Raw genomic sequence first — 11,697 nt, forward strand, 5'->3', positions numbered from 1 at the left:
CACGACTGAAGTGACTTAGCAACAGCAACTATCTCATTTAGCATAATGCCCTCAAGGTTCATCCATGCTGTCACAGATAGCAAGACTGCTTCCTTTTTAAGGCTGAGTAACATTCCACTGTATGGATAAACCACATGTGTTTATCCCTTCATCTCTTGATGGACACAGCTTGGCTACAGTGGATAATTTCTAAACATTTAGGTTTGACTTTGGAATGCATATTTGTAAGTACATTTGAATTCATGTGCACCTGACTAGAACTTTCCTGGCAGTGACACAGCTCTGCTGTGTTTAGGGGGTTTAGGGGGACCCAGAGAGCGTTCAGAGTTCTCTTCCTCATCAGTTCACCGGTCTTGACTGGAATAGAGACCAGACTTTGCCCTCACCAGGGGGCTTTCCGTCTAGCCCAGGTTCATGGTCAGTTCAGTTCAGTTCAGTCACTCAGTCATGTCTGACTCTTTGCAACCCCATGAGCTGCAGCACACCAGGCCTCCCTGTCCATCACCAATTCCCGGAGCTTGCTCAAACTCATGTCCATTGAGTTGGTGATGCCATCCAACCATCTCATCCTCTGTCATCCCCTTCTCCTCCTGCCCTCAATCTTTCCCAGCATCGGGGTCTTTTCAAATGAGTCAGCTCTTCGCATCAGGTGGCCAAAGTACTGGAGTTTCAGCTTCAATATCAGACCCTCCAATGAACACCCAGGACTGATCTGTGTTTGCAATTCACAGGGCTGAGGGCAAAGAACCTAACACCAGCAAATAAGGTGCTTAGTGAGAACTGAAAAACCGAAGTGGAGTTTTTGTATTATTTGTTTGAGATTGTCTTATAAATAATCATGTAAGCAAAAACAAATGACTTTCTTATTATGGCTGGCCCTTCTGCGTCCTCGGATATGGAGGACCAGATATGAGCCTCTGCAGATCTTGGGGCGTGCAGGGGTCCTGAACCCCATCCTTCGTGGTCACTGAGGGACAACTGTCATTTCCTAGGCCTGCCTTTAGCAAATTTCCATGAGCTAGGTGGCTTAACACAGAATGTGTTCCCTCACAGTTTTCTGGAGGCTAGAGATCCCAGGATCAAGGTCTTGTCAGGGCCACAGTCTCGCTGAGGGCTCCAGAGGAGACTCCTTCTGGCCTCTGGTCATCCTGGGCATCCCTCAGTGTTCCTCAGCTTGGCCCACCAGTTTCACTATGTTCTCTGTGTGTCTTTGTGTCTTCTCTTCTTATAAGAAGAGCTCCAGGTCGCAGGCGCCGGGATGGAAATCTGTTCAGAGCTGTGGTTCGGGCATCCCAGGGCCAGACTCCAGCTTGTTGGGGTCTGCTTGGACCTCTGTCCAAGCTGTGTGGCTCTGAGCAGCTTCTTCACTCTCTGATCAGTTTCTGTGCTCGGAAAAGGTTATCCCTTATCGTCATCAGCCACATCCCAAGGACTGTGTTTAAGCACCGGAGAGCAGGCTCCTGGCCAGAGGACCTACGTGTTTGTGGAGGGAGTTGGAGGCGGGCTGTGGCTGGGGGCCTTTGAGGGAGGAAAGATGTTTTAAGCCACTTTTGTCTCTTTTATGAGCATAACTGCTCTTTGGTTCCTTGCAGAATAACTTTAGGAAAGATCTGTGGTACTTTTCAAGGCTATTTTTGGAGGTGAACTTGGATCTGACTTTGGTTTCTTCTTCATGGAACCATGTGCTGAGAGGGGCTGGGAGGCTGCCTGTCTTTTGTGTCAGTCGTGTCCGACTCTGTGCAACCCCATGCACTGCAGCCCACCAGGCTCCTCTGTCCATGGGATTCTCCAGGCAAGAAGACTGGAGTGGGTTGCCATTTCCTTCTCCAGGAGATCTTGCCCATCCGGGGCTTGAACCCACCTCTCCTGCACCTCCTGCACTAGTAGGTGGATTCTTTACCACTGAGCCACCTGGGAAGCCCATTATATGTAGATCATATGATGATGTCCAAAAAACCTCAAAGTAACAGGTTTGTTGGATACTGGAGTGGGTAGCCACTGCCTTCTCCAGGGCTCCAGGGGATCTTCCTGATTCAGGGATCGACCCGGGTCTCCTGCGTCGCAGGCAGATTCTTTACCACCTGAGCCAAGTTCTGGTGGCTTCCCTGCCCATCTTTACTCGGGTCTCTAAACAGGGAGAAAGGACAGCAGGTTGATGGCAACCTAAGGAACAGTTTGCTGTATATAACCTTAAAAGCAGTCCCCACTCACCCACCCTAGCCACAACCGCTGGGCTGCGGATGGCCACCCCACAGATGAATCCCCTTCCCAACAGACACACTCATTCACAGGAGGCCAGATGGTTTGCTCCCTGACTGTTCTCTGAGTCGGGGCAGGAGGCAGGTAGGGGGGATGTCCCTGCAGGTCAGTGCAGACCATCATCACAAAGGCAGCTGCATCCTAGTGTCCACCCAGGCTGCCCAAGGTCACACTTGGAGGCTACTCGGACTATCATCCTGGCACCCTCTCCTTGCTAGAAAGAGTCCATGTTGAAAAAGAAAACAGCTTCCTAGGTGGCACTAGTGGTAAAGAACCCACCTGCCAGTCCAGGAGATGTGGGTTGGATTACTGGGTTGGGAAGATCCCCTGGAGGAGGAAACAGCAACCCGCTCCAGTCCTCACCTGGAGAATCCCAGGGATAGAGGAGCCGGGAGGGCTACAGTCCATAGGGTTGCACAGTTGCACACGACTGAAGTGACTTAGCACACACAGCATAGAGACGATGGCACCAAACTGCCTGCGATCGGATTGAATCCCAGCTGTGCAGTAAAACTGATGAGGCAGGGTACTCGGCCCCTCTGGGCCTCACTTTCCTCACATGCAAAGGGACGGCTGTAGGTACTCTGGGGAGTCGCATAGACAGCTCTCAGCCCTGTGTTCTACGCCTCCTACGTGCTCTTTAACTTGGCCATGGTGCTGCGTCCTCATGAAGGATCTGGGCGCCGAGGACTGTGGGTGTGCGTGAATGCCCGTCCTGGGCATCTATTTCTGTGTCTCAGGTGGTCCCAGCCCCAGTGCACGGAGGGCAGGGGGTGTGTGGAAGGGACAAGCATCATGATGACGATGACAGTTCAAGGGGTGACGTTAGGGGCGGCCCCCCACTGCTGGGGTCCACCGCATTTGGTGTAGAGCAGAGCTGTATCAGTCTGCTGGGGCTCCCATAGCATAGCACCAGGGCCTGGGCAGCTTAAATAGCACAAGGGTATTTTCTCCCAGTCCTGGAAGCTGGAAATCCAAGATCAAGGCGTCATGGGGTTGGATTCTTATGAGGCTGCCCTCCTCGGCTTGTAGATGGTCATCTTCACGTGGCCATCCCTCTGTGCATAACCGTGTGCTAATCTCCTCTCCTTATGTCACCAGTTGTGTGGAGTTAGGACCCTCCCCAGTGGACTTACATCACCTTATTACCTCCTTCAAGACCCCATCTCCAAATTTAGCCACATTCTGAACAGCTGGGGACCAAGACTTCACACATGAACTGCGGCGAGGGCACACAGCCCAGCACTCACAAGAGCCCACCTTCCCCAACCACTGAACTGCCACTCAGGTGGTGGTCAGCTTTCCCAGCGGACCACAGCAACCAGTTTAAGCTGTGATGGAATGAAAGGGCTGTAATTCACCATGAAAAATCGTAGGAAACAGCATTGTAGCAAGGCAATTGCTACAGAAACATCACAAGATCGAATAAAAACCTGCTTTAAGATGCATCACACATTCGTGCTGGGGGAGAGCAAGGTTGCAGGGGTAGGGGAGGGTCTTGGTGGGATTCCTAAGAGGTCCCCGGAGCTGCTGCGTTCAAGGGCATTGGCAGCTTGGCAACACAGACTTTTCACCTTGTCTCATTTTTTGAAAAATAGATAGTTCCCTTCTTGCCTGTTGCCTGTGTTTCTGCACAATCATGTTTTTTTTGTGTGTGTGTCGGGGGGCTAGAAACAGAACAAAGAAATGAAGGGCTAAGGAGAGAGGAGGGAAAAGTACAGATATTTTTCTTGAGTTAACTGGGTCAACCATCAGGACAGCAGGGAGAAGAGGAAGACTGTTAGAGAATATTAAAGAGATGCCGGCAGAACCAGCCTGCTGTGAGGGGAGGGAAGGAGGGCGGGCAAGGGCAGCCTGGGCCTGCTTCCTGAGGGTGAGGGCGAGAGATGCCGGCCAGCCACCCGCAGCAGGCCAGGCGTGGGGCAAGCACCGAGCTTGTGTCCAGCCGCTGTCAGGGATGCTCACTCGACTCACCTCTGCTCCTCTAGCCTCATTGGCCCTGGAGGTGGGCTCCAGTTCTCAGATAAGGGGACTGAGGCACAAGGAGATGCCAGCACAGGGGCAGCTGCCCTGAGCGTGGGTGCTGGACCCCGGGTCTGAAGCCGGGGCACAGGGGCAGCTGCCCTGAGCGTGGGTGCTGGACCCCGGGTCTGAAGCCGGGGGGCTGCTGGCTCCCAGACCCCCAGTTCTGTCACCTGTGCCACCTCCCTTGGTTCAGGAGAAAGGAGACCAGTCAGGAACTGGGGGCTCCAGGAGGGCGAGGGCAAGGAAGTGTGGGTCATTCCTGGGTGTGTGCATCTCCAGCTGGGCTCCCTTCTGCAGGACTCATACCCCTACATCCCCAAGTCCTGCTGGGCCACCTCTGCCCCTGGGGGCACCCCCCCTACACACACACAGCAGCCTCATGACTGATCCTTTTGGGAAGCCACGGGATGGAGACCAACGTGGGGAGCCCCATCCAGGCCTCTGCAGCCCCGCGAGGTGCCCTGGCTCTCCATGGCCCAGCAGGTCGGAGGAAGGCTCTACATCTTGCCTGGAGGAGGAGACTGGGAGGCCTCTTGGTTCTTCCACGCCACCTCTTTGTAAGTCTCCCTGCCTCTCAGCCGCCTGTGCCCCCAGGAAGGATGACTGCTTGGCCCCTCAACCAGAACAAGCTGTCCTTAAACTTTGGGAACATAAGGCGGCATGTCCAAGGGAGGAATGTTTGTGTACCCCAGGAGTCAGGGGCCAGGCAGACCCCCTCCCACAGCCCCCTACCCCTTGCTGCTTCACTCAGCCCCCACATCCTATTAGGCCCCCCAGCTCCTCATCCAAACCCAAGTCCTTTCCATCACCCTTCTTCTCAATCTCCAATTTTCAATTAAAGCAATTCCACCCCCCTCCCGCCCCCCCCAAAAAAAAAACAACTGGTACTAATAAAACAGTGAATTTCTATTGGGTTTGGATGGAGGACTTTCATAATCCATTGTTCCCTTCCTTGTGCTTTTAAGAAGATAACTGCTTTCTAGTTTTCAAGTCCTGGCCCTGCAGAAGGTCATGCACAGCCTGAAAATGATTTAACAAATCAGGAGAGACCGCCTGGATCAGCACTCACCTAACTGTGACCTGTGCCTGAGCGTCTTTCCTACCCATTCATTGGCCTGGACGACACCTAGCTGCCACTGGCTGGGTCCTGACGTGGCTCACTGGAGGGCTAGGGAGTGGAAAGAAAACGATTGCAGTTGAGACCATGCCTGGCTGGCGGTTGCCTGGTTTCACAAAGTGAGGAAACGCTGCCGCGAGTGTTCAGCCTACCGCTAGAGGCGCTAGCGAGTCGGAAGCCGCGCGGCGGGGGAGAGTTGGGGCAAGACGGGAAGCGACCCTTCCTCTGAGTCAGAGCGCCTGCCATCTACCCAGGACCCCTCCTTGCTTTTTCTCACTTATTGCGACCCCTTTCTTTTTTAACTAAAGGCTCAGTCACATGTACAGCAAAGAACAGCTAAAGACTTCCTAGTGTTTAAAACGGTGCCCAGCAAATGGTCGGCACTCAAGAAATCCATATCCAATTGACTGACTGTAATTAGCAACATCACTGACACAATGACATGGGTTTGGGTGGACTCCGGGAGCTGGTGATGGACAGGAAGGCCTGGCGTGCTGCGGTTCATGGGGCCGCAAAGAGTCGGACACAGCTGAGCAACTGAACTGAACTGAACTGAATTAGTAACAGATAACCACCCTTACGGCAGAAAGTGAAGCAGAACTAAAGAGCCTCTTGTGAAAGTGAAAAGAGGAGAGTGAAAAAGTTGGCTTAAAGCTCAACATCCAGAAAACTAAGATCATGGCATCTGGTCCCATCACTTCATGGCAAATAGATGGGGAAACAATGGACATAGTGAGAGATTTTATTTTTTTAGACTCCAAAATCACTGCAGATGGTGACTGAAGCCATGAAACTAAAAGACGCTTGCTCCTTGGAAGTAACCTATGACCAACCTAGACAGCATATTAAAAAGCAGAGACATTACTTTGCCAGCAAAGGTCCGTCTAGTCAAAGCTATGGTTTTTCCAGTAGTCATATATGGATGTGAGAGTTGGACTATAAAGAAAGCTGAGCACCGAAAGAATCGATGCTTTTGAATTGTGGTGTTGGAGAAGACTCTTGAGAGCGGGAGGAGAAGGGGATGACAGAGGATGAGATGGTTGGATGGCATCACCAACTCTATGGACATGAGTTTGAGCACGCTCCAGGAGTTGGTGATGGACAGGGAGGCCTGGCGTGCTGCAGTCCATGGGGTTGCAAAGAGTCAGACACGACTGAGCGACTGAACTGAACTGAATTAGTAACAGTGAATCTCAACCTCATCAGCCAGTCCTGTGCTGTTAGGCGTTTAACATAGCAGTATCCCTCTATTTCGCATTGTCGTGCCAGTAATAAATCACTTTTACTATGAAAGTAATCTGCACATTGTAGAAAATACAGGTAAACAAAAGAAAAATAGTCTTTATTCTTACCATTCAGGTAATTTTAACACAGGTTTTGCATATAGTCTTCTAAACTTCAATTTGTACTTAGATACACGGGTGGTAGGTTCCCCAGCTGGCACTAGTGGTAAAGAACCCACCTGCCAGGAGAAAGGAGACACTGTTTCAATCCCTGGTGTCCAAAGATGCCCTGGGGAAGGAGATGGTAACCCACTCCAGTATTCCTGCCTGGAGAATCCCATGGACAGAGGAGCCTGGAGGGCTGTAGCTCATGGGGTCACAAAGAGTCGGATGTGACTGAGCACATGGATGACAGATAAACCAAAAAAAAGGGGGGGGCCTGTACAGTTTTGTAAACGAAGTCTTCAATTTTTAAGATGTAATTTAACAAAATGACTACACAGTTATAAATTTCTACAGGCGGGGTGCTGTCTGTTTTGTTTACAGATATTTATAAACAGTGTTCTGATGCACATGTCCCTATTCTATTCCTTAAAACAAATGTTTAGAAATAGAATTTGCGGGGCAAGAGGAGGCAGGCTTTCTGTGACCCGTTTCGAACATTTGCGTCGCCCACTCGCCAGCATCTGGTGGAGTCTCCATTCACACGCAGGGCAGCCTCTGGTGCGGATACTGCCCACAGGAGTCTTGTGGAGCAAATCACCACCCAGGCGTTTTACCCATTTATAGATTACACGCCACAATAGCACGCTGCTTGCCCAATTTGAGTGTGTACACACTTTCCAAAGGGCTTCCCTTGTGGCTCAGCTGGTAAAGAATCCACCTGCAAGGCGGGAGACCTGGGTTCATTTCCTGGGTTGGGAAGGTCCCCTGGAGAAGGGAAAGGCTACTCACTCCATATTCTGACCTGGAGAATTCCATGGACTGTATAGTCCATGGGGTCACAAGCAGTCGGACGCGACTGAGAGACTAACACACACACACACACACACACACACACCCCTCTTAAATACGGAATCTAAAAAAAATTATACAAATGAACTTAGACGAAAACCAAGGAAATCCGAATAAAGTGTAAACGTTAGTTAATAATGATGTGTGTCCATCCTGGCTCTTTGATTCTAACAAAGGTGCCCTACTGATGTAGGCACTAAAACCAGCAGCGATGTGTGGGCCGTGTGGGAATCTGCATTCTCTTTGTAGCTGTTCCGCACATTTAAATCTATCTTGAAGTAAAAACATTTATTTAGAAAAAGACAGAAACAGTGGCTGGTCCTCCCCCACCATTCTTTGTGAGTCATCATCCCTGTAGATTGTCAAATGGAGATATCTGACACAGCAATTGTCAAACCATGCAAAAATGAGTGTGGAGGCGGTTCAAGAGGATGACTTAAATATCAAAGGTCTGAGAGAGGTGCTGAGAAAACTGATGGAGAGGTTTTGCAAACATGCCCCTCTTTCCTGGGAAAGTCAAGCCCTCTGCGTGGGACGTCACATCATGCTAGCTCACCTCATGGCTGCTGAGACCCAGTCCATGCGTGATGGAATCTTTGTTCTAAGAGTTCCCTTGGAGCTGCGCTTGGAGCTCAGCCCGTGATGGCCTGGCAGCCTGGGTCCCCAGAAGCCACCCTGGGCTCCTTGGGAAGGATGAGGAGGCACACCAGGGCCCCAGGCCTCCACAGCTCCAGGACAGCTCCAGGCTCCAAATATACGGCCACAACTTGAAGAACACAGACCTCACGGCCAGTATGGATACAGACCACTATTAACTAAAGTTTATACTTTATTCACATCTCCTTGGTTTCCCTCTAAGTCCTCTTTATAGTCAAGATCCCACCTAGGACGTTACAAGAGACATCGTGTCTCTTGAGGCTCTCCTGGGGTGGGTGGCAGGGGGGCCTCTGTGGTTGGAGGTGCACCCCCCACCTGAAGCAGGGAAGGGGCTGGACAAGTGTGTGTGTGTGTGTGTGTGTGTGCTTGGGGGTGGGGAGAGATGGGTGGGAAGGATGGGGCAGCCCACTGTGTGCGAGTAGCAAGATCCCCCACCCACCTTCCCACCACCTACCCCTGGTCTGACACAGAGCTAGCTCTGGCGCTGAGCCGTGGACCACAAAGAAGACTGAGCACCGAAGAACTGATGCTTTTGAACTGTGGTGCTGGAGAAGGCTCTTGAGAGTCCCTTGGACTGCAAGGAGATCCAACCAGTCAATCCTACAGGGAATCAGTCCTGAATATTCTTTGGAAGGAATGATGCTGAAGCTGAATTTCTAATACTTTGGCCACCTGATGTGAAGAGCTGACCCATTGGAAAAAACCCTGATGCTGGGAAAGATTGAAGGCAAAAGGAGAAAGAGGCAGCAGAGAATGAGTTGGCTGGATGGTGTCACTGACTCAGTGGACATGAATTTGAGTAAGCTCAGGGAGCTAATGAAGAACAGGGAAGCCTGGCGTGCTGGAGCCCATGGGGTCACAGAGAGTCGGACACAACGTGGCAACCAAACAACAACAAGCAAACCAAACCAAACTGGGTCCAAAAGGAAAAATGGTACCAGCAGCCCCTTTCACACCAGTTAATGGTACAAGAACGCGCCAGTCAAATACCCTCATCCGCAAGCCAGCTTCCAGCTCCACCTCCCCCTCCTCCAGGTTCCTGGGCCCAGTTCTGAGTCCCAGGGTGGCCCTTAGGGACCTCACCTACGACAATTCCATCCTCACTGCAACACCACTCCAAATAAACAGATAATTGACCAAAACACAGCACGTTTACCAACTGAAGAAAGTTTCTTCCTTGTGTTTTTCACCTATTTTCTTTATTTTTAATTAACTTTTATTGGAGGATAGTTGCTTTAGAATGCTGTGTTAGTTTCTACTGTACGGCACAGTGAATCAGCTCTACGTATACATGTATCCCCTCTGTTTTGGATTTCCTTGCCATCTGGGCCAGCACAGGGCACTGAGCAGAGTTCTCCGTGCTCTGCAGTCAGTTCTCGTTAGTTATCTATTTTATACACACTGGTGTATGCGCGTCAATCCCAGGCTCCAAATCCATCCCATCGTCTCCCCTCTTTCAATGATTTTCTGATTCCAGTTGAGCTGTGTTGCGCAGACCCCCTGCATCAGCTATCTAATGCTGTGTAAGAAAGCACCTGCAATTCAGCAATGAAAACAACGGACGTTTCTTACCTGGTCATAGTCCAGGCACCACCTCCCTGGGCCCTCTGAGGCTGCAGCATCTCACCAGCCTGGAACCCAGGTGTCAGCTGGGCTGCCTTCTCATGCGGAGGCCTAACTGGGGAAGGACTCACTTCCAAGCTCATCCAGACTGTTGGCAGAATTCATCTCCTTTCAGCTGAGTGACTGAAGATGCTGCATTTTGCTGGCTGTCGACTGGAGGCCCCCCTCAGGCCCTTGCTAGGTGAACTTCCAGAATACAGCTCCTGCTTTATCATGCCAGCAAGGAGACGCTCCAGTGTGTGCTAGTAAGACAGTCTTAGACGCATATCTTACTGTAGTCATGGGGGTAACACCCCACCCCTTCCCTATATTCTGTGGTTTCTAAGCAAGTCACAAAGTCCACCCATTCTCAAGTTCAAACAGGGCATGAACTTGAGGCGCACTAGGGTCTGCCTGCCACATTCCCCACAAGGAGATTTTGAATCTGTCGCAGGGAGGACACTTGGGGAAGAGTTCTGGGGTGCCACCCTGTCAGGATCAGGGGAGACGTGCAGGGTTGTGCCCTGGCAGGCTCTCAGATTCACAGTCACTTGGCCCAGAAAGGCAAAAGACATTTGTCATGGTAAGATCAAAAAGCTGCACCACAGCCAAAGCTTTTGCCATGTATGCTTATGTGCAATATCATGGTGGGCCTGAGTTGTGCAGTGCACACCTGTATGACTGTCCTTGGCAGCCCTGAGTCACATCTGTAGACGAGAGGCTCCTTCAGAGCGGAACCTCACTGAGGAGTAATATCTGGTCTGACTCCAGTTCCACCAACGGACCATATGTCTGTGCAGCTGAGTTTACTTAACACTACACCCTCTTTCCCAGCTAGTCCTTGACTTTTCTATTCCTCCAACACATCCAGAAAGCTTGAAATATTTTCTCTGGAACTTCTGACTGTTTTCACCCAAGGCGATCCAACATTCACAGCTTCTGGGAGTTTGTTTATTTTCTCACACTGCTGGGTCGGTCTCTAGAAATGGCGCATCCATGAGTTGGAGTCTCCATTGAAAACTTTGATCTCTCCAGAGCAACGATCGTCACGGCCGTCACATTGTGGGGATGGCCCACCCTCATAAAACGCTTTGGCTACAGTGTCACAGCTGCATGCTGTGACACTGATACTAAGACATAAAACCTCAAACTGTTAAATTAATTCCCAGACATCTTTGCTGTTGTTTGGTATCTCATTTGTGTCTGACTCTTTGTGACCCCATTGACCATATAGCTCTCCAGGCTCCTCTGTCCATGGGATTTCCCAGGCAAGAATATTGGAGTGGGTGGCCGTTTCCTTCTTCAAGGGACCTTCCCAACCCAGGGATCAAACTTGCCTCTCCTGCATTGGCAGGCAGATTCTTTACCACTGGGCCACCTGGGAAGCCCCCAGGCATCTTTGGCACAACCCAAGACTGCTTTTCAGTTAACAATAAACAGAATTTCAGGACAGCTTCCTTTTTCTCATGACATCCTTAACTCTTGTAATTCATGACAACGTTACCCACTTATGGAGTACTCATCATGTTTTCCATGTTTCCCCCAAGGGTCCTCTAAGTCAGACCGTAAAGCGTCTGTCTGCACTGCAGAAGACCTGGATTCGATCCCTGGGCTGGGAAGATTCCCTGGAGGAGGAAATGGCACCCCACTCCAGTGCTCTTGCCTGGAAAATCCCATGGATGGAGGAGCCTGGTAGGCTACAGTCCATGGAGTCACAAAGAGGCAAACACCACCGAGCGACTTCACTTTCACTTTTCACTTAAGGCAGCTACTATTATAAATAGCAATTCACAGATGAAA

This window comes from Bos taurus, chromosome 3 (genome assembly GCF_002263795.3).
Source record: "Bos taurus isolate L1 Dominette 01449 registration number 42190680 breed Hereford chromosome 3, ARS-UCD2.0, whole genome shotgun sequence".
Lineage (NCBI taxonomy): Eukaryota > Metazoa > Chordata > Mammalia > Artiodactyla > Bovidae > Bos > Bos taurus.